The sequence below is a fragment of the Corvus kubaryi genome, unplaced genomic scaffold (genome assembly GCF_017639235.1).
Source record: "Corvus kubaryi isolate FWS band 111438036 unplaced genomic scaffold, C.kubaryi_AGA036_p1.0 37396, whole genome shotgun sequence".
Taxonomy (NCBI): Eukaryota; Metazoa; Chordata; class Aves; order Passeriformes; family Corvidae; genus Corvus; species Corvus kubaryi.
The window spans coordinates 3,022,130-3,046,261 of NW_024581135.1; the positions used below are offsets into that span (position 1 = coordinate 3,022,130).

The 24,132-nt window shown below is 39.8% G+C and overlaps 1 long non-coding RNA gene across 1 annotated transcript in view; it reads right to left on the reverse strand.

Annotated features, from left to right (window-relative positions):
- The window catches only part of LOC121670604, a 140,656-nt gene that overhangs the window by 104,340 nt on the left and 12,184 nt on the right, over positions 1-24,132 (reverse strand). The window contains exon 2 of the long non-coding RNA XR_006018169.1: positions 17,358-23,140. This is a non-coding gene — a long non-coding RNA (uncharacterized LOC121670604). The remainder of the gene's footprint in view (positions 1-17,357; positions 23,141-24,132) is intronic.

Sequence of the window (24,132 nt, forward strand, 5' to 3'; positions counted from 1 at the left end):
AGCACAGCCTTCAAAACACAATCTTGGAATGTCAACTAAAGGTCACCATTTTATTATTTTTAAACAAGCTAAGTAAGAGCCTTAAAAATTCCAAATGGAAAAGAAAGAGTAATGATGTAGCAGTTTGAACCATTTAACAAGTTTAAAATATGAAAATCCTTTAGAAGAAGGAAATCCATGTGGTGAATGACCAGCTCTCACCTTGGTGTAAAGCAGTGGGAAAGGGGAGGAAGAACTTTTTAGAAAAGTATTACAATATCTGCAATAATTGGTGGGTTTGAAAGGTGAGATTATCAGAGATGAGTCCACAACAGAGATCTGCTGTGGATTTAGCAGACAGATTCTCCGGGTGGTAAATCTCACAGCACAGAGCTACAGCACCATAAAAATCACACACAAACTTATATATATACAGCAGATTTTTTAAAAATTACCATAATTAACAAATAGGAGGAAACACAACAAAACTGGTTTGAGAAAGAGCCTGTGAGGTGCTGAGCAGGTCTGTTCCATCAGGTATCTGTGATGCTCCCAGGGCATTGCTGCAGGAGCATGTGAATCATTGCTCTGAGCATACAGAGACTGTCTTAACAGATTTCCGTAATACATACGTGATTTAAAAACACACTTTCATTTAAAAGTTCGGTTTTTGTAAGCACATCAAAGCTTTGAAAATGTAGATTTATTGCTTTTGATAGCGCATATTAATAATATTGATATAATTATCACTATTCATATTTGAAGACTCACGAATACAAATTTTTCAAAGATTACTTGAAATTCAAAATGGGGAGTAAAGAGATCCATAATTTAGTGGGTAGAAGTGGGAGTCAAGTTTTCTGGAGCCTAATTTTCCCAGTGTTTAAATATTGCAGAGAATCGATGTAAAGCTCTGAAATGAACTTTAGAAAAACTGTTCATTCCCTTTACTACACTTATCCAATACATAAACTCAATAGGCTAAAATTCATCTACTTTACAAAGATTTGGTGCAGCTTAATAGAGTGCTTTGAGATCTTGTGATGAAAGAGTGAACCCAAGTACAAAGCAATATAATAAAGATAGCACCATTAATTAGAATTATTAAAATTCATACACTAAAATCTATAATCTAAGCAGTAGGGACCAAGTTATTCATGGGTGTTTAAAATAAGGAAGAACATTAAGAATACTAATTTGGACAATTGAACCCGGCATACCAAAACTGTCCCTTTTGTTCTGTTTAGCCTTTGGGGAACAGATAAGTTCATACAGAAAAGAAGAATAAGCTGCTGTGTCTATTGTCTTTGATTTGGTTTTTAAGATGGTCAGTTAGTACTTAACAGCAAGTGCTAAAGAAAACTATTCATTTCTGGAGCAACCAGTGGTGTGATGGGGTAAAAATGGCTTTTTTTTTCATTTAGAAGGAGAACAACACTCTCGCTGTCACAGGAGGTGGCTGATGAGGAGATGAGGCCGAGCGAGGAGATGTTTGGATGGGGCTCTGAGCATCCTGGTCTAGTGGAAGATAACAGGGGCTGGAATGAGATGATCTTTAACCCAAATCATTCTGTGAATATATAGGTGCCAGTGAGAGCCACAGTCCATGCACAAGCCAGCTCCTTGTGCCTCAGTTTTCAGACTTCCACCCTCCTTGCCAATGCCTTCAAGAGAAAAAACACTGGGAGCCTCCACATGCAGTTTGCCTAAGCCACACCTAGTCTGGAGAGATGAAGAGCTGCTGTGAGTGTGCTCCTCTATGTCCCATCCTGCCATCTCCATCCAGACAAACCTTGCTCTAGCAGACAAACTTACACATGCAAAGCTCTGCTTGGAGGCAGCAGGGTTGTCCAGCAACACAGGTGTCCAAAATAAGCTACAACAATGGCCACATCAGATCTGCTGCCAGCCTGGGGACTGTGACTAACTTGCGCATACATTTGCATAAGTTATATAAAAATGAATGTATAAAGTTATATTTATCTGTACTTGTATCTTCTTTGATATGAGTGGATGTTGCTTGTCCACCCACAGTAAAAACTTACAATTTTGTAGGCTTATAAATACAGAGAGCAAGAGAGCAAATTACAACAGATTTCTCCTAGGTTACACTTCAGATGTTCTTCAGAGGAGGGGAGTTGTGGACAGCAGTGAGGGCTTGTAGCACATCAACAAATTGGCCACCATTGTGGCACCATTTCCAGTGCTCGTGTTCCCATGAATAATGGAATTGGTGTGATAAATAACTTCAGTCCTTCACCTTTATTCCCCAATGCATCCAAGGTCCTTGCACCAACCCCATGAGTTACAGTTCTCTGCCTGCACTCCCTCTTGCTCTATCCCATCCCAAACTGGACACAAATGTGGGAAACCATGGTCTGAGCCAAATCCCACTGGAAGTTGGTGGGAGTTTTCTTGTTGACTTCAAAGGGAGCTGGAGCAGGTCCTCACTGCATAGCAAGAAAGATGTTCATCGAGATTTATAAACATGATTTTTTGTTCATCTTTTTACTGCCTAACTTCATAATCTCAGTTTCCTGGACTGATGCCATGGATTGCTGTTCTGTTGCTGATTTACAATAAACAGAAGAAAAACTCTGCAAACATATATTTTACTGCCAGTAACACACACTTCAAATTCCTTCTGTATTTTCAATGAAAAAAAAAAATTACTAAAAAGATCTAGAGAAAGTACAGTATCTGGCTTAATCCCTAATTGAAGAAGAGTAGATTGTTATGGAGACACAAATTATATTGTACATAATGAATTTCATCAGAATACAAATATAACAATATTGCTTTTTTGCCTTTCAACTAGGGAACATCCTATTTTAAACTTGGGAATCATTTAGCTTTCAGATTTCTCAAAGTATTTGCAAGGAGACTTGGAATTTCAAAGTAATTGCAAGGGTATGTGAAGCTCAAATCCAGCTTAATGACAAAGGGGGAGAGAAACCAAGAAATCTTAATTAGCGTAACCAGCAATAACTAGATTCAGTTTCTGGGTGAACAGTGTCAGATTAGTACAAGGAAACAAAACATTCATTTAGGAAATATCAAGGTTTTGTGGGAAGGAAGAAAAAACAGTTTGGGAGATCTTAAGTTCAAGTTGCCCTTACCCCTCTGAAACATCAGTGCTCAAATTGTCCAAGATAACAAAATGACTGAACTTTCCTCATTGAGATTAGTTTGATTTATCATTAAATTTTTGCTTCAAAAGTTGCACCATGGATACACCTAATGTATTTAGTCTTAAGAAGAGAATTAGGAAGGAAAAGTCCCACTAAAATATGATTAATCCCTACCTATGTACAGATTTACAAACAATTCTCCAGGGAACGTAAACTCCTGGGTAGCTGCCTCAGCATATAGAGATATATTTGTAGTTGTTGTTATTCCATGCCCATGCTCTGATCTCTGTAAACACAGGATTAATGAGTTTTCTTGAAACTTTCATTGTGTATCCAACTGAACAAGAACATCTTCTTTGGGTAACACAATATAAATTACCTAATTAAGACACATGATCTGTGTAATAAACCCACATATATAAAACATGTGCAGCAAAGAGTTTTTCAGTCCAAATGTGTCAATAGATTTTTTTTTTTTCCCCAATTCAAGGGAAGAAAAGTATGCCACATGTAGACTAACAGTCTCCCAAATTTCCTTTTTCTTTTTTCTTTCAATTACGAGAGCATTGTCGTTACACAAGTCTAAAGCAGAGCTCCTCATGCTGGGAGATTTGTGATTTATTTTCAGATTTTAACCGAAAAATGCATGATATGTTCCACTTTAAGAGCTGATACATATCTATGATGTTTTAAACGTGTACAGTAGCACTATAGATCATTCTATACCATCAATACGATTATTGCTGAATAAAAAATTAGCATGATATAGACTAAGTATAACACATAGAATGCCAACAGCTCGAAGCTCCAAAGTAAGAATGTGATCCTTGTGTACATAAAATGGAGGATAATACAGCAGCAGAGTGTTGCTGTCTCCTCAGTGTACAGCACTGGGGACACTATTTGAAAACAAACAAAAAAACCCCCACAAAACTAAACCCAAAAATACTCAGTTCTGCATAGAACACAATAAACTGTCTGGCAAAACCACTGGAATTAACTCAGGGGGAAAAAAAAAAGTCAAAAAACTACCATTTTTAAGAAACATTACAGATTTAAACTCCACCTGTTTCATTTACAAAAGAGAAGGATTTTGATAAAAGTTAAATTTGCTGAAGCATAAGTAGTAAGAATCAAATTCTGAAGGTCAGAGGAGTAAAGAAATGTAAGAAAGAAATATTTTTTATACTGAAAAAAATCTACCATAGAACAACATATTAAAATTTGGTTTTTTCCAAGGAAGAATATATCTCAAGCTGAGTCTTTGGGAACTACTTAAGCTGAAGCATAAATTGGAAATATCATGGTGATATTAATGAACAAAGCTCTATGGCCTATAGATCAAGGGGTCAGACCAGTCCCTTCTGACCTTTAAATATAAGAGCAGCATTTTATTTAGGGCTTCTACTCCTTGTGTTCTCTTAGTCCTGAGAATTCCCAGTCACAATTAAACTCTGCATCATGCAAGATCCCGAGCAAACAGACACATTTCATGAGCTGTCCCCAAGAGTCTACAGCCTTTAAGCTCAGTTTTACAACTTGCAGTGGATGAAGTTCCACACAAACGGGATCATTTTCCCTAATTCAGTGATAACACAATACTGACTTTTATTAAAATGGTATTTCTTTCATTTTGCCATCACGATATTTGGGAGTTCGACTGCATTCCTAGCTAAGTGGCCTATTCTGTTTTACTCATAAATTGCCATTTAAAATTCCCAAGTTTATTAACTTTAAACTCCTGGTTCCAGCTATTTGAGATGACAAGGCAGAAGGCAGGCAAGGGCCCTGTGATAGAACATGACATGTACATGTTCCTGGAGAATACACTGGAGACTCCTCTCTTTAATCTGACCTCTCCAACACAGAAATGCTCATTACATTGGCCAGACAGATTATTTTCATGTTTTAAGGCCTCAAAAGTTTCCAAGCTATCCAGGAAAATATTTACTAATGATCATTTTGGCATATCTGAGCTAACGGGGTGTCCCAGCTTCAGTTATAGGATCACAGAATGGTTTGGGGTGGAAGTGACCCGAAAGGTTATCTTGTTAGAGCATCCTGCCATGGGAAGGGTCACCTTCCACTCTCCCAGGTTGCTCCAAGGCCTGTTGAACCTGGCCTTGGACACTTCCAGGGGTGGAGCAGCCACAGCTTCTCTGGGCAGCCAGTGCCAGGGCTTCACCACCCTTACAGGGAAGAATTTCTTCCTAATCTCTGATCTAAACCTGCTCTCTATCAGTGGGAAGCCATTCCCTGTCTCCTGTCCCTCCATCCCTTGTCCCCAGTCCCTCTCCAGCTCTCCTGGAGCCCCTTCAGGCTCTGCAAGGGGCTCTGAGGTCTCCCTGGAGCCTTCCCTTCTCCAGGTGAGCACGCACAGCTCTCCCAGCCTGGCTCCAGAGCAGAGGAGCTCCAGCCTTGGAGCAGCTCCACGGTGTCCTCTGGACTCTCTCCAGCAGCTCCGCATCCTCTCACATTGGGGACCCCATAGCTGGATTCAGTCCCCATCTGTTGGAACGGCCACATTTTCTGCTGTCCCTTGGAGGTCTCGTGCTGATGAACGTGCTTCTGGCTACTGGCCAGAAGCTGCACACACCATGTTTAAGCAGCGCAGTTCGTGTCCCCGGAATTGTTGTATTTCTGCTCACCACAATAGTTACTAAAAGCTTGTGCTCCAGACTGGTGGGATTCAGCTTCAATTTTTAGCACACTATTTTCACTGCATCCTACACCCAGCCACAGCTTATCTATCATTTGATTCTGACAGATACATATTTTATATTTTGACAAGCTGCCCACTTGACTGCTTTCCTGTGACATCATCTTATCTCTGAATGTACCAACCTGTTAATAACTTCATTTTCTGGTTGAATTTTTCCAAATTAAATTAAGCAGGCGAAACACGTTAAGCTCACCAAGTCCTCTTAGCACTTCTGCTGAAGGGCATCCTCTGATAGCTTGATTTTGAAAAGGGCAGCACACAACCTGTTCAGACAGGGATCTGGTCCAAAATATCAGGTTTCTGGAAGGTATAAGATTTCTCCCTCAGCTAAGAAATGTAAAAAGGACAAAACACACAACTTAAAAACAAAAATTAAACTTTTACCATCTGATAACTGATATTCTAAAAATTATGTTATTATTTAATGGTAGTTGAAGAAAACTCTTATGAGATAAAAAGAAGCAATAAAATCTAACAAACTAATTTTCAGGTTTTCTGTTGTAGATAGAAAGATGGAAGTTAAGTATTGTTCAGTGGTAGCATGAAATAATTTTCTCTCTATCTTGTGACAATAAAAATCAGCAGAAACTTTTCCTTCATGTTAATTAAAACAATTTTAGGGAAAAAAATCTTCTTCCTGAATATACATATAGTATAGTAGTAATTAAATATGGGCACTTTCATACTTATCTTATTCCATAATTAGCTTTTCTGTGGAAGCAATACTGCACTGGACAAGAAATCACAAGACAGTGACAAAATTTAATTGGATAACACGGACACAAAATCAGAAAACCAGGCTATTTTCCCAGCTGTGGAGCTCAGAACATTCCTTCCCATTCTGTGCCTCAGTCTGCTGCCATTTAAATTGAAAATGCTGCACCAAGAGAAGGAAAATCAATATGAAAACATAGCACAAGTTATTTTTTTCCCAGTTGTGTTACAACGCGAAACAGGGCACTCTTGGTTCCTAAAGGTTTTCAGTGTACTTGGGTTGTTTCAGAAACAAAGTCTGGCATTCACAGAGCCACGATCACAATTCCTGACCCACTTGGCTACTGGTAGTAAAGGAGGAGTCCAGAGGAGCAGAGCCACTCCATGCCCAGAGGTGAATCAGCATCTCTGGCCATCATCCCATCCTGGGGACAGTCCCAGTCATGGACCTCTGCACTCCAGACACACCCTGCCTCAGAGAAAGGGTTTTGGCACATACCCACACAAAGCCACCAGGACCATGACAAGGAGAAAGCCCAAAAGCCCAACAGGTTCAGCACCAGAAAGGAGCCCAAGGTCTCCAATCCCTTCATTTTCACTGTGTACCTACAGCCTGCTCTGCACTGAGGGGAGGGATGAAGAGCTGAGAGAAAGGCTGCTAATATTCCCCTGGGCTTACACCTTTGAAAGCCTGCTCAGAGACCTGAACTGTGCAAAATAAATTACCTCTACAGTGGGACTTCATTAGCATTTACAGATTGCAGTGCTTGACATACCTGAAACTTTCCACTTAGGGCTAAAATCCTCACTCCAGAAAATCCAAGAGGAGTGTAACTTTTGGCTTTAACAGGGTGTCAGACTCCAACAGGGGGTTCTGAGAACACAGTGGATCTCATTGGGCTTTTTACCAGCAACCTTTAAAGATACCAAGTGTGAGCAATGCCACCCACCACTGGAGAAAGTGGCAAGAATGTGCCAGAGCCTGCCAGAGCTCCCCAAGCCCAGGACGTCCCTACCCCACTTTTCTCCACTATGAACTTCTAAACCAACTTTATATTTATTGGAAAACACATTAAGACTCAAAAACCTGAGTTGTAATACATACTTTTTCTTACCAACACTAAAACAAATTTCTGACTGTGCTTACACCAGCCTGATCCCATCCATCATGTTCCTCTAACAACCCAGTTTAAAATCATTGAGGGTTTTGCCTAGAAAGGAAGTTCAGACCTGAGGCAGAAGAAAGCTAGGATCAGAGACCAGCTACAGAAAAGACTTTTAGGCAGTGATCTACTACTAGGTAGCCACGTGCAGCATCCAAAATATGTTTGTTTTATTGAGGAGTGGAAAAACCAATCTGTAACTTCAAATTGTTTAAAATAGATTTAATTAGAACTAATACAAATGCATCTTTCCTACATGGTTGATCTAATCAACAGTGGCAGGTTTAATTACAAGCCTATTTAAGGTGAACATATTGCATTACCGTGGAAAAGATGCATTATTTTACATTGTAGGTGTACCTCCTACTTCTCTATCTGTCACAAAAGCAGTGCCTTTAATAGCTGTTAATGTAATGTCTTTTTCCAGGCTCCATTTTTTTTAAGTTTTTAAGCAGAATCCAATGGAATCCAACCCAAATCTAATAATTGCAATCTATTTTGTATTTTTTTCTTGCTATTTAGTTTTCACCACAAAGAAAATGACAGGTCTAATATGAGGCTCCTGAAATGTAGTTACATCTAAGCTTCAGCGCTCCAGAGCACATAAAATAAATATATGATCAATGAAATGAAACATGACAAAATGCTTCATATTGATGTTATTTTTCTTTTCAAAACGTCTTTTATGGTTAATGCCCTCAGTCACTTTTTCCATACATCTTCTTTTTTTGTAATATATAGCTTTCCTAGTTCTGATTTCAAGTTCAGGGTGCCTGGGGAGAATTGGAAGATTTCTTCAAACCAAGACTGTTCCTTCAGCCTTTCACATGAGAAAATTGTTAGGCGCATTAAAGTATTCCTGACTATGTTGCATTCCTTTGTTCAGAGTGAGTTTTGGGAACACATCCTTTTCTCATTATATTTCCATAAAATATATTTGATCTATTCTATTCTTAGAATACCTCTGATGTGGTCTGTGAATGGAGCACAGTATAAAAATATTTCTTTTTTTTTTTTTATACGAGACAAAATGTTTCCATTTCTTAGACACATAAAAAGTCACTGTATAGCACTCCACGAAAGTAAAACTTTACAGAGAGTGTTAGTGCAACTCGGCACAGACCTCAACAGCAATCCATCCTCACAGCATCCAGTTGTAACTTGGAGCCTCGTCAAATCCACAGTGACAGAGGGAGAAAGAGGGAGAGGAACAGAAAAAAAGAAAGAAATAGAGGAAGAACGAGACCTGGATGATACTACTGGGAAGCGAGTTTATATTTAGAAGCACAGAAAGATGTTAACCATGTGCCTGCCAGAAAAAAAAAAAATCTACCCTAATTGTGGTTGACAGTAAAATCACCTTTGGAAAAAGTCTTAAACTTTCAGAGCACAACCCAGGACATTCCCAAATGCAGGCAGATATTTGAAATGGTCCCACAGACAGAGCATTGCAGCAATTTTGGAGTTTTTCCCTCTTCACTTCCCTATCTGCTGATTGTTTTTTTTCCTTCAGGACCTTGAGAAACGTGGAGTAGCAGCCACTGAGCTTTTCTGCAGCTCAGGCTTGGCTTGGCTGTTTATTGCTACACCCATAAAATTATGGTTTTGATCAATCCCTTCCAGGGCCCTTTCATTCTCTGAAGTTTTCCGTTCGGGCCAGGAGCGCTGCTCCAATCTGACATGCTGGAAACACGAGGACAGGGAACAGGTCTGGACTCAGCCCGGTCCAGAGGGGAGTGAGATGCCTCCGCCACACGTGCCCCCGATTCTCCCTCCAGGAATGTCATCTGATGGGAGCTGGGAGCCTGCAGCAGCCCAGCTGCGCTGGGTACTGACCACAAATGACTTAATCCCCAGCATAAACAAGGCCTAACGTTCAAACTCATCTGCTGATTCCCTCGCAGCTTCCTACTCACAGTTCACGGGAGATGACTTCTCCTGGTTCCCACGACTGGGGAGTCAGGATCAAAGGCTTGAAGAAAAAAGAGTATAAGGCTTTTTCTGGGTTTATTTTTCTCTTTTTCTTTTTTTTTTTCCTTTAAACTCAGGTTGCAAAAGTCTTTGCTTCAGTCTGCTGAGGTGTTTAAAAAAAAAAAGTATAAAATTTTAAGCAGTAACTGGCTCATGTAGGTACAGGCAGCAGTGACTGCATGGGGTGCAATTTGTGCCTCTCACTATCCTCAAAATTTCTTATATTTATTGTTGGTGTTTAAGGGACAAACTGGCATTCCCTCTATTTGAGTAGCCATGGGAAATCTTCAAATGGCTGAGCCAGAAAGTAAATGAGGTAGGGGCCTTTGATATGTTGCTTCATTTTTTAAAGTCTCATTAGAACAGAAAAATATTAGAGAAAAATGATGTCAACAAAAATGTAAAATCAGTGAACAACTTTTTTTTTTTTAAATTACTCTATTTCATTTTAGAGGAGTAAATATAGTTTAGGGTCTCAAAATCAGACTGGTGGTGTCTGCCTGAGAGCCTTCTGTGTATCAACAGCACAAAACATCTGCCTGGTCCTGCACAAACAGCAGAGCCTGGAAATGTGGGAATTATTCACGTAGGTGTGCTGGCAGGGTTGTGTCATCTACCCCATAATGCACCTGGTAGCTATCACTTTTACTTTAAAGATCACTAAAACCCAGCTAATAAAATTTAAAAAGAAAATCATATAAAGTGACATATAAGCAGGTTTCACATGTGAGTAAAAAAGCTGTAGCATGTTCTTCCACACATGAAACATACATTCACTTTTATCAGGCTTTTCCCAATTAAACTAATGGAAAACATGCACTACCTAAAAAAAATATTTAAAAAAATCCCTCAAACCAAACTCACCCACATTAATAAGTACTGCATGCATAGAAGGATCATTCTGGCACAGGATGTTTTGCTCCCCTCTATGAAATTTTCTTGGGTAACATTCAACATCACACTGTTCACAGATTTCCACACATAAAGGACTTATACGAGGGCAAGTTTTTTTCTGCTAGGAACTCTCCATTTCCAGCAGCTATTTTAATTGCCATGTGGCACTTCTGTCCCTTCAGCACCCTTGGCTCTGCTATTGCCACCCCAAAGGCCTCAGCACCGCAGGCAGATCCAGGTTCCAGGCAGGTGGTCTGTGTTATATGGGTAGGGAACACTACTTATCACTGAGAGTGGATCTGTGGGCACTGCTGATACTGACAGGAGCCAAGACCACCCCAAGCACAAACCTTCTGGATGAACTACTCCATCAAAGTGATGCAAAGCAACCTGAAAAATTTAAGTTAAGTAATTAAAGGCACAATAACTTATCACATAAAGATGTTAGTGTGAACTCCCCTTGTCACTGTGTGGCTGAATTTTCAACATCCAGAGTCACAGACTATCTTGAGCTGGAAGAACCCAATCAAAGTCCATTTTCTCCACTAAAGAGCCCCATGAGCTCCTGTCCTCACTACAAGGAGCTGAAGAATCTGTGTGTGATGGACAACATCTCCCTACTATATCTCAGCTTCATAGCCATGCCCCTGACCACCTTTGCCCACCATCAGCTCTTCCAAAGTTCTCCATTCCCCAGGTGCCCCTTCACAATGTCTGGCCACACACGTTGAGTACAAGAAGATGCAAGGATAACACCTCAAGTGAGAACATCCCAATGCATTCTTACGGGTGAGGCTTTCTCCACTTCAAAGAAAACAACAACTCTCAACCGTGCATCCAGAATAAAAATAAAAGAAAGAATCATGTGCTTGGCTTCCCCCAAAGTACAGGGAGTTTGGAATGCTGGGATCAGGACAGCTTCACCATCTCAGTTTCCCCCAGCACCTGCTGCACATCTACTGCTGTGTTAGGAACAGGCCAGTGACAGAGCGAGCACTTTGCTTATTGATATTTCTTCCTATCAGCTCAGTGATCTACAGGATCAATCTCTTAATTTGCAGCATCTTTTAAGCATGTCAGAGATCAGAAATGAGCCATAGCTTGGTTCTTAATAAGTTTCTGTATAAATCACTGCCTGATTAAAAACAAAACATAGTATCCTCCAGTAATGATCAAATTCTACAGTATAGCAATGTTAATGACCCTTTACTGTGGAACACTGAAATATTTTTATAATAAAGGTTATGACTTGCATTGTATTTATTGTAAGCAAGGGGTTTATATTCTAAAAAATCAATATTTTAATATGTAACACCTTAATATATGACCTTCCTATGGCTACATTTCAAAGGCAATGTGTGTGTTCCATTTAACTTTTTTCTTACAAAAGGAAAAAGGCCTGCTCTCCAGAAAGTTGTAAATGTTCTAGAAAGCCTGTTAATCGTGAAATCCTGCAAACTGAAGTTTGTTTAGGGTGAGGGGAAGCTGATTTTCAGCAAATTGCCTTTGTTTCAGATGCACCCGTCCTTGTGTCAGCACGCCAGCATGTCATGCCTGGTTACATGTGTCTTGTTGGGTTAAAATGATGTTCCTGACATACCCAGGCTCGCTGCCCCATCTCCATTATGTGTCAGGCTGCCCATTTGAAGAGCATTAGATTTTAATTTCCGTACTCTTGGCATCACATGGGTTTGCCAACCAGAGAGCACGACTGATGCCCTCTTCCGTCACTGGTCCCAGTAGAGACGGCCCAGCGAGGCTCCTGCACCCACCAGGCCTCCAAACACACTTAAATCATCCATGGCAGTAGTCCAAGCAGGGAGGAGAGGCTGTACAATAAACAGCTGTGTCAGCTGAACACGACAGTGAGGCTTGGCTGCTCCTTTCCCAGAGCCCTCCCTGAAAGCCCTGCTGCTCAAACAAGAAATAACCAATGCTTATGTTTAACACCTGTACTGGACTGGCAGGAAGATGGTGTGCAAAACTTCATGGCTAACCAGCAGTTAGTGTAAATAAATTAAACATATGTGGGCTTTGGTCCCACTGAAAGCAACCTGGTATCGTTGTTCTAGGATTCTTGTTCCACAACACAGCTCTCATAGAGCTCTCAAACTCAGACACACATCAGTCTCCACTATTAACATTTGCTTCTGGTAAATTCATGCAAATTCATCCAAATATTTTGCCTCTCTTCCTCTGAAATCCTGTTATAATCAGGCCAGTACACAGGGCTGACTTTGGGATAGCCAGGCATCATTCTTAAACAGATGCTTCCTTACAAGGGCATTTTGAATTTCTTTTCCTTCTTACATACCAGTGTTGAAATGTCACAACTCTCATCAAAAGGCTGAAGACTTAAATGTGTATTTTGACAAAATGGTAACTTTTTCCTCTTTATTCTGGGTATAAAATTGATAAAAACCATAGCATCAAGTTTTTATGGGGCTACCCTGATAATATGACAAGTGTCCAACAAACATTTGTGCATTAGAGGTACAATTTTTTAGTTCCCCCTTAAACCAGAGCACAGGGTAGAGGCCTTGTGTAAAATGCTTTGTGATAGAGATGGGTATAGCTTCCACAAACACCCAACCTTTGCCTTAAATGTGCCCTCTCCACACATTTGACAGCCAAAAATGGAAGTTTCCTTGAGTAAGGTGGTCTAGAGAACATCTCATATAAAGCTGCAGAGCCCTCAGCAGAACAGCAATGATTTAACTTTCTCAGTTCCTGCACCAGAACTACCTCCCCTCTGGGAAAAGGACCCTAGACCTTGGAAATTTACATTATACATTATTTATAGAAGCAAAAAAGTAAAGCAAACATGTTCATTAAGTGAAGACTTTTGTACAGCTGACTTTGCAAGTATGATCCATGTTTGGGTCTTGAGCTGAAATACTTCAAACCTGACAGAAACCAATTTTATAAAAGCAAGAAGTAACAAAGCAATGAATAATTAAGCTATCAAACACAGCTACATCACAAATCAATGTTTCTCCAGCAGCAGCAGTTGATGTACACTGTATTATCTCACACACTTGAAGAAAGTACCAGATATTACTTGTTGCTGCAAAATTCTGACAGCAAACCCCGACTTTTCAAGCTGATATAAGTAGTGACATGTATATGACAGGTGATCATAAAGGTACTTAAGCAGTTAAAAAAATGTATAAGTCTGAAAATGTCATCCAATGACAAGAGCCACACTGGGCTACACTTTATACTTGATAATTTAAATTATAACTTTTCCTTATTACAAGGCTCCCTATTTCTGCAAACCAATCCCCTACCCCCATTATTCAACTGTGCAGTTTCTGACATGTGAAGACCCTGAGATAACTTGGGGTTCTAACCTGGGGCTTTTTGAACTGCAGCAGAAGTTTTCTGAAGAATATTTGAAAGGCAAATTTGTTATTCTGAATCTAAACATGTTTTTATTTTAATTGAAATTGACTGCTTTACATCTTGCAGCATTCCAAAAAATAATAAACATCTGAGACTTGCTGCCTCTTTAGCTGGACAGGTTTCCCACAGCTGAATCCTTTGATGATACTCTTTAGACTTTCTATTTTAGGAAGTTATCCCTTTCTGCTTCTCTCTGGAGGCAAACTCTTTTGCTGTCCTGCCAATCTTCCTCTTGACCTCTCTGTCCTGTGTACTTGGCCCTCCCATCTCTTTTCCAAAGTCCTCTCTCTCTCCTTCCACACTGCTAGACCTTCTTAATTTCCAGTGACTGTAATTATCCCTTAATTGCCAGAAAACCTCTTCTTCTGCCCTGACTACCAAACTGTTTAATCTCCTAGCCCTTGTTTGCTTTCCCTGGAATATTTCTCCAATTTTCAGAGAAGGTGTACTACCAAGACCACCCCATGTATTTGCACCAGTGTAGCAGCCAATATTGATACAACTGGATGTATTAACTGCAAGGAACTACACAGAGCAGTAAAAATCTCTGTTATTCTGACACTGAAGTTACATGTAAACACTGAACTTAATTGCACATCAAGAGGAAATTATTTTTCAAGTGCTATAATTTCAAATCAATCCCTAATTTCCAAACTAAAATATTATGTTTAAGAACACATAGAGATGTACTGGAGACCACCTTTCTTTCTGTGGAGGTCTGCTCAGTAAACACCTCTCTGCCACGAGCACCATAAAAAATGGAAATATGGTTAGATCAGCTGCTTTGCTGTGTTTTGTGTGAGCTCCCTGTTATTTGTTGCAATGGCTGCAAGAAAGCAAGCAAAACCCTCTCCTCAGCACACACATTGACATATTTCTTCATGAAAACTACAACTCTGATTAAAGATTTTTTTTATCAGACCCCTCCATGCCTTTTGTCAGACCAAGAAGAACTTTCCATGCCTAAGGATGAAGGGAGAGTGCTCATTTTGGCCTTGGACAAAGACCTTATTTATAGGCACACATAATTCTCTCCCAGTTACAGCATTATATCTCTATCTGCTCCAGTCAGATTAATATTAAAACATGACAACACTGTCATTCAAATGCTTCAGGCTTGATTACCATAGTTCTCACAGTCACAGTAGGAAGCCACTGACTTTAAAAGAATTACAAATCTTTCAGAGCACAGCAAAACCAGAAGCAGAGGCGACCTCCAAGCCCATCATCCTCACACACAGCCCTCCTCCCATTAAATATCATGTTAGATACTTCATTTCATTTCGAGTTCTCAAAACCCTCAGAGGGACAGAGCAGCTCTGCAAGCTCCTTCACCCAGCATGAACACCTGAGAATTGCCTTCAAACAGGAACACAGCAGAGAATCAAACTTGTGGAGACAGATTAAGTGGCTCAGGAAACAAAGAGACTCACTCCTAAAAATATAGCAATGATTAGAATACCAGCATTTCTAAAAGCTACTAATAAATCTTGCTTTATTGACCTACAGCAGGCTCACAAAAATAACACCATAAAAGAGACAGCTCCACAACCCTTCTACATAGACTGGGGCAAAAAGGAATAAATGCTTTCTTTGCAAAATTTTGAAACAAGTAAATTGATAAAAACAATCGTGAAGTTAGCCAAAAAACTTTAAAATATTCTGCTTGCTTGATGTACACTCTCCTTAATAGCAGGATATCATGTTGGGCTTAGAACATTTCAGCTTACAAACTCTTCTCGACCTCAGATCTGTAAAGTCTTAAAACCCTCTGGTTTTGAGTGCCTTCAAATCTGTCCTTGTACCAGTTCTTACCTGACAAAGGTACTGATCCTAACATTCATGTTCACATTTTATGCAGTGAAGTAGAACAGCTTTCAATTTAGGGAATAAAACACCCTCCAGCTGAAGAAAATTCTCACATAACAGTATGTTAAGAAGAATCTACTTCAATTGTGGTCAGTTGTCATGGAGAAAGAAGGAGGGGGGAAAAAAAGTATATTCCCATGTGAAAACCTTTCTCAGTTAGGAAAAAGAAAAAATAAAAAAAAGAAGAAAAACACAAACGAAACCTCAACTCCCCTCCTTCCTGCGCTTGACATTTTATGCAAAGTAGGTGAATCTGGAATGAGAGATCATTTAAAAAATACTCATTATGCTATTTATGTACAGAAATGTGGTTGTGTAAAAGTATAACAGGAATGCATTCACAATTGGTTTAAGTAATTTTCTCTTGGCAAACCACCATAAAAAACGGGCGTCATGGCGCCACCAGAATCCTAAATTGTGGTGGAGAATCATCAGTACACATGGCATTAATCTCTGTCTCCTTGCAGGAGACACCCTTGCCTGCATTGCTGGACTGTCTCTTAAATCTAAGACGTCGTAACTTGAGTTTAAAATGACACTATAAATAAGATACACTCTCCCTCCCCACCAAAAAAATTACCCACTTTATTAAAAAGACACATATTTCAGACAGTTTATTCCTGTTGGAGCTTTTCATTGCCCAAGAACACCGAAAGCGCAATACTAATGGGTTAATAATAGATCATGTAATCCTCAGCATTCACTTTGGACATGATTCAGACTACTGAGAGACTTTTTAAATATATACATATAATTAGTTAACCCGTTGGTATTGCATTCTTGCTACTTTGGATTGATCACAAGGCTGTAGGGATCTCATTATACCATCCCAGTTTATTTTCCCCAGTGACTGAGAACGCTTAGCTGTCTTTTAATATCTTACTATTAATCGCTTACCAAGTTTTCAAATCTTTTTCCTTCTTCCAAATTTAGGCAGAGTTTTGTTAATAGAGCAATTTAAAATATCACCATTCTCCCTGCAAATTTCTCCGTGGCATGTAAACATTGTTAAAATGTTCTACCAGATGAAATTCATGTCTTTTAAAGGAAACTGTGTCTCTATTTTGGTGGAGAAAAAAAAAAAAAAAAAAAAAAGACTGATAGTTTGGGAACACCCACTCAAGATAAAATAAGGATTCTGGAAGATTTCCTGTGGGGGTTAATGGAGGCCAGGCCAATGGTAACTGACCTTGAAGTCCCCAGATGAAGCTTCGTGTTTCTCCTCAAATTATTTCTGTTGAGTTTTTTTTAAGGTTTCTTCATTATGTAAAGCTTAGTTTGTCAACCCTGATGTGGTGAGAGTCCAAAAAATGTCACCAATAAGTGCCACCTTTCTATGCTCTTACTAAAAAAACAAGGAACTCAACATGGAAATATTTTTAGTTGATTTTCTTACATTCTTAGCACAGCATTGCCAGAAACACGCTAGCACAATTCAGAGATAGTACAGCAGCACAGCATTAGCATTTTGAATAATTAGCAGAAATAGGTATTTTAAATGAAACTTACCCCCAATGACACACGTTTAATTCAGATTGTGAGCCACAGTGTGCTTTTCCCCACAAGTCACACGACTATATTACTGTCTTAAAAAAGCCATTATTTTAGGTACCTCGGAAAAAAAGAGGGGGGAAAAAAAGTGTTAAAGATCCATACACAGGGTTTCTGCAAATGAATATGATGTATTCCAGAAACAACATGCATTCACACAGACACTCAATAAGAAAGGGACTGTTTACTCAGTTTATAGCTTGAAAACCACTAGGGACTGTGTTCCAGTATGGGAAATTTTGGTACAGTGCATTGTTAATACAAAATAAAAAGCAAGCCTGGGAAGTTAGGATTATAATTTTTTGAAAACGCTTGTTTGAAGCATTAAAAAAAATATTGCCTTCTAATGTCAAAGTACGAACAAATACTTTTTCAGATGAATAAAATCTGTAATCAGTTAGATAAGTGCAATATGCCTTTTTTTTTGGCATTTAATCAAACAATGAAATCACATACACATTTCCTGACACAAAAGACAAATGATGTAATAATCTGAAGGAGTTTCTCTATCTCCTTGGAACTTTGCATAGTTGACTTGTTTTCCATATTTTGTGACTTTAAATGGTGGGAAAATTATATTAAAATGCTTGTAGCAGTTCCTCTAAACTAGCATCCTTTTTGTTTTATTGTATTTAATATAAAAGCAGCAATTATTTGATTTCAAAGTTATGAAAATATGTACCTTATGAGAAAACAAGCAATTTAAGCTTTAATTGGTGTCATTTTTCACAGAACTGGCAAGATTCTTGCATCCCTGGCATGTTGTTTTCTATAAAACTGCAGAGCTGCTTTCAATGAATGTTTTACGAATGTATGAGTTGTTACATGAAGGTATGTGAGTGGATGCCTGGAAATATAAGATTTCTGGGGGGATTTATTCACAAAAGATGCATTTCATTTCATAGTGTATATACTGTAATTTTTCCTTAATATTCCTAATGTGCTTTGGTTCCCATTAAGCATTTCTTCCATTCTTGCATGGGAAGAAAGGGGAGGTATGCAAGAGGGATATTTTGCACAGGAGAAATAGAAATAAAGATGGGGGAAACAAGGGGTGGTGGGGGGGAAACTGCCTTGAAAAAATGATTTTATGTACATTTTTTGTGTAAAATTAAGCAGCAAGACCAGTCGGGTTTTGGTCTGTTTGAATGGAGGGTTTCTTTTTCTCCTTAATGAAAGGCTCAATCCCTAATTTAAATTTATAATACTCATGCCCTTACTCAGGTGAATAGCCATGATTTTATTTTGTAATTTATTTAAAATTGTACAAATACGATACAAACTAGAGCCCTCTAACACTCATTCCTTAAGGATGCACCAGAAGAGATGATCCCAGTTAAAGACCTTGGATTGTGTGTAGCATTCAAGCATTGGAAGGGGCATGGAATGGTGGAGTGCCCATCCCTGGAGGCGTCTGAGGAATGACTGGACGTGGCACTCAGTGCTCTCCTCTGGGTGACAAGGTGGGGATTGGGGATAGGCTGGACTCGATGGTCTTGGAGACCTTTTCCAGCCTACATGATTCTGTAATTCTGTGTACAAATATCCAACCCCTCACACCAGCCATGGACTGCAAAAACCAACACATCCGAAGTGTTGCAATAGCCCTGCCTCAAGAAGGACAGTTTTAGAATTGAAGCATCCACAAACCTGAGACACAACCATCATTTTTGTCAGATTTGGAGCCTTACAGAGGAGCAGGAGCCCTGTTGATGCTGTGCCCTGCTGTGCCACGCATCTTCAACACTCTCTGAGAAGCTGGCAGGACCAAGGTAGGAAGGGGCCTCACTGGCTTCCAGCAAGAGAGCATCCCACAGAATCACTTGGACGGAAGAGACCTCGTAGATCATCAAGACCAGCCCTGCGCTGCCAGTTTTACACTGGTGCCTTGGTCCAGGACTCAGTGTTAGAGGAGGAGCAAGGTTGTGTCAAGAAGGGCGTGGAGGAATGGCATGGCTGTGGACCCACCACCCCCATCACAAGGAGCAGCCCCGTCCCAGTCTCCCGACGGGTCGTCCTTCCCTTCACACAGAGGCCACCACTCCACAAACACACGTGACACAAGGACTTTGGTGCTTTGCAGACACTTAGACATGACATCACCCAAAAGGACTTCAAGAGCAGATCTTTCACCCTGCACATGGCCCAAACCAGTGAATTAATTCACTGAATATCCAGGAAATTCCTTCTTCCAGAATAACTACATTCCACTAAAAACCCACCACTGCCGCTGGTTTTGGAGTCTGCCCTGTACGATTGGCCACGCATGAGGTGGTGTCTCAAAGAGGGAGAGTGCAGGACTTTTCCCCACCTTGAAAATCAGGAACACCATGAGCTGGAGCTCCCCACAAGCTCCTGTGTGCAGACTATCACAACGCTTCTCAGCTTCCAGCAGGAGGGCACGTTGGTGCTGAGCACTTAATTAAGGGTTCGCAGCCATTTAATCCCTCATTTCTCAGTTTGAGATTTTACGAGGCAGACACCAATGCCTTTGGCTCACAAATGTTTCCATTCAGCCTTGTGTTTACTGGAACCAGGAGTGGGTACCTGTGAAATACCCAAACGCAGTGACAGGCTCTGCAGCCTCTCCTCTCCCCATCTCCCCTACTCACACACTCCCCTCCCTCTTACATCAAAACACCTACTACTGTGACTCTCTATCTGCCTGTGACCATTCCCTTCTTTATACTTCAACATTTTAATTAAAAAGCAATAAAACACTTTAATTTGGGGTTTGCACATAAAAATACAAGTAAAAATGGCCTGAACACTGGGCAAATACTATTGAAATCTGAGCTAAAAGGCAGTTAGAGTAACTTTAACCACCTGAGAAATGCAATAATCACCCTGAAATGCACAGCCTGGAGTGTTTTATTGCCATTATAAACTGCAATTTATACATTAAAATAAGGAAAACAGTCAGACCCATCCATTTATGAGCTATAATAAATATGGTTATGACATCACTGACAACCAGTCACAAACTTCCAAACACATCCAGAACTCTAAAGCAATTTCACGATTACCTTTTAAATCTGTTTTCTATCAGCACATGGGTATTTCTTGAGCGTGCACGTAGCCACGGGCCTGACTCAGCAGCCGTGTCTTCATGGATGCAAAGGTCTCCTGTATTCTGTAAGATCTTCACTCTATTTTAGCTTTCATAATTCTTTCACCCATCCAGTCTCCTGCTACATTTACATCCTTTGTCTTCCCCATGAATTCCATGGAGGAAAAACAAACCAGAAGTTCCTGACTAGTTGAGAATTATCCCTAATTTTCTTTTTGTAGCTCTCAAGACACCACCTTAACAGCATTTGGGGGAAATGCTGTTATTGGGGAAACCTCTAAAATTACCATTACAACTCTCATGAAGTCCTTCTCTTTGAGTGCTTCTCAACTATTTACACTGGGTGCCTTCACCCAGAAGAGTTTTCCTTTGCATGAAACCTTGAATCCAGCTGCTCAATCACTTTTCTTAGATTCTTCCTTCAAACACCATCTCAACTTTTGTTCTTTCCACTGTTGCAAGTTTCTTGGGGGAGGAGAGTTTCTAAAAAGGATAAATTGTACCTCAGGGAGCAGCTCTTCTCTAAGAACAAGCTAACAGGATAAGCCCATAATAGAAATATAAATCAACTGCAGAACTTTTTTTTTTTTTTTTTTTTTTTTTTGCCTTTTAGAGAGTGTTTTTCTCTCAGAACAAGCAGAGCAACAATTTCCTTCTCTACTGCTCAACTCTGTTCCTGATGAAACCTCTCCTGGTCCCTCTGCCTTCCAGCTGCCAATGCACGTCACGTGCACTGCTCCTCCATCGGGATCAAAGACCTTTGACTCCCTCCTCAGACTGCTAACCTGGAGCTAATCTGGAGGAGATGAGCCATGGTAGCAGTTCCACGGGCCTGATCCAGCAGTGGCTGCCAAACACGAGGGTCCCCTATGTGGGGGACCAGCAGCTGAAGACATTGAGATCAGAGGGAACTCGCTGTGCTAAAGCCTGGAGGAGCTGGGAGTCACAGGGCAAGGAGCAGCCACCGGTTTGGTGCCATGCTGTGTGTGACAGGCTGGAGCAGGGTATTTGCCATCACAGGGAAAGGCTAAACACCAAGAGAGGGAAGGAAGGGGCACACACTGTGCTGGAGAAGACACAGCCTTTGATACGCTTGGTTAAACACAAAATCTTGTGAGATACAGTGGTTCTGACCCTGTTATTTCACATTTTATCCCTCCTGCTCAAAGCATCTCACTGCCCTTCTGTTCCTCTCTCTGCATCCCAGAGGTGGTCACTTCTCATCTCCCCAAATTTTCCCTTAAATCAGCCCAGACTTCTTGCAGAATTATTCCTGATTTTCACTCGACTCATAAGGAAACCATCTCGCCAGGGAATCTTTAAATCCTCCACCTTCTCTTGCCAAGCATCAAAGTCAGCCCTTGGTGGAGTCTTCTAGCACAAAAGTACAAGCAAATCAACACTGGTCAGGCAATGATTTTAAAAAAAAACCTTTCAAGTACCTTGTGGCCAGCAAAGGTAGGACAGGACATGTAGGATGTGATAGGAGAACAGTGGTCAAGAGAGATTAAGCCTTTTCACAGGCCTTCACAGAAATTTCCTTTGAAGACAGACTGGTTATTTGCACACAGAAGGATCCTAATATCCAGCAAGACTCAAGATATTTGTCTCTTCAGTGCCCCTCTAAATCAGATGAAAAGAATACTCTTTTTAATACTTCAAGGAACTAAAAACTAAAAAAAAAATATATATATATATATATTCTATGAGGGTTTTTTTTATGGTAGTAGAAACCACGGAAAACTGGCAGCTATGGCAAAAATTTTTCAGGCAACTTATTCTATACTGCCTGTAGAACGCTGGTTAATACCTGAAATGCAAGAACCAAGTCTTAAAGTTTGGTTGGAAACCTTGAATTTGGTTTGAAATCTTGGTTGGAGACTTAGAAGAAAAGCACAGATCTCTTCAACTTAACTCAGAATTGTAAAATAAGCCAATAGAGACTGAAGTGCAGATCTAACATGCTTTGTGCTTACAATATATCACATTATTCTAACAACTACAAAGGAAATAAAAGTATAACAGATGACATCACACTTCAGATATAGTCAGCTACCTACCTGAAAAAAAAAATCTGCTTTTCAAACAACCAGAGATGGTAAGAAAGGTTATCTGTTTTCAGCACTGAAGTATCACCTCTTCCATTCAGCCAGGGCCTTATCTTACCCAAAGTTGATGATATGACTCTTACCTCTGTGACTTCACCTGCCAGCCAAGGCAGGACATGGTCTCTCTTGTCAATATTTATAATTTTTATAGTATTTATAACCATATGTTGTATATATTTATAATTTTGCATTATGTCTGCCATCATTGGCAGATATGCATTTAATTCCAGTAATGTTTTCTTTTCCATTGATGAAGACATCATCCATTGCTTCAGCTGCTTCTCCTTCTTTCAGCTACAACAGTTTCTGCAGCACATCCACATTTCTTCTCCAGCACCATCCCACACTACACTGGGTCAGTAAAATCCCATGAAAGAACAAGGAAGCCTTCAGATTTTGGCAACAAGTTCAGTGGTAGGACTGCAGCTTTGTAAGGAAAAACATTTTCCTGACCACAGAGGAGATTTGGGGCAGGTCCATGAGGAGGGTCTCAGTGAAGCAACGGTGTTCATATTTGAAAGGGTTTACTCTGAAGAACTGCTGTAGATTTGGGTGATGTGGTGCTGTTGGGGGAAAGGAGAGAGAGAGAAGCAAGTAGTTAAAAATAATCAACATTAGTGGTTGATGGTAAAATAGCACTGGGAAGATGCTGAGAGGAAAATAAATAAAATAAAGCTTTTTTCCAGCCTTCATCATGTAGCAGAATAAGAATATAATATATATTTTTTAATGTAAGCAAGTTAATATCTCTCTTTATGCTCATAACTGAGCAAAGGCAGATAGAATACCAGGCAGAGGAAAAGCTCTATTTTTAGTCTGGCATAACTCATGATGAAATACCCACGGACAAACATCCCCACCCAAAGCTTCTCAGCCTTGTGTGTGCAATCTCAGTTGTCCTAGTGAAAGGAGTCACTTTGATAGTCTGAATTTTAAGAAAAATTGTAATAGAAATTCAAAATGTTGAGAGAGATTATAAGAATGGGTGTGCACAGGTGTTTCTCAAATATATATTCTTCCAAGACAATAAAATTTTATCACTTGGAACTTTACTTAATTTCATGGGCTTTTCATCATCAGCACATACAAGTTTTCTACTGGCACAGAATAATTTTTCTCCCTTTCATCAGAAAATCATTTCTTAGTTGGAAAAATAACTCCTCAGTGCTCCTTATTAATATCTTTAATAATTTAAAATGTTTATCAGTTTACTGTATCCTAGAAATCTAATTATTTGCAGACTTTCACTTACAAATTGCTAATGGGACAAACATCTTCTGGCCTCAGTGGTTTTTTAATTTGGGCGGAGTATTGGGTTACAACAAATGCAGTGTGTGATCAAAGATTCAGAATATTTGACCTTTTCATGGTTAACCAACTGATAAGCAGGGATCACTCTTTCTCCAAACACTGAGAACGCTGTTCCTCTCAATATTTGATAAATTATTTGCCATCCAAAATGAGTGTTCCATCACTGTAGTGCTCTTGTTCTTTGATTACATGATCTACACTGTAGAAGCAGGTGGCTACTCTGAATAATTTGCTCTGGCCTTGT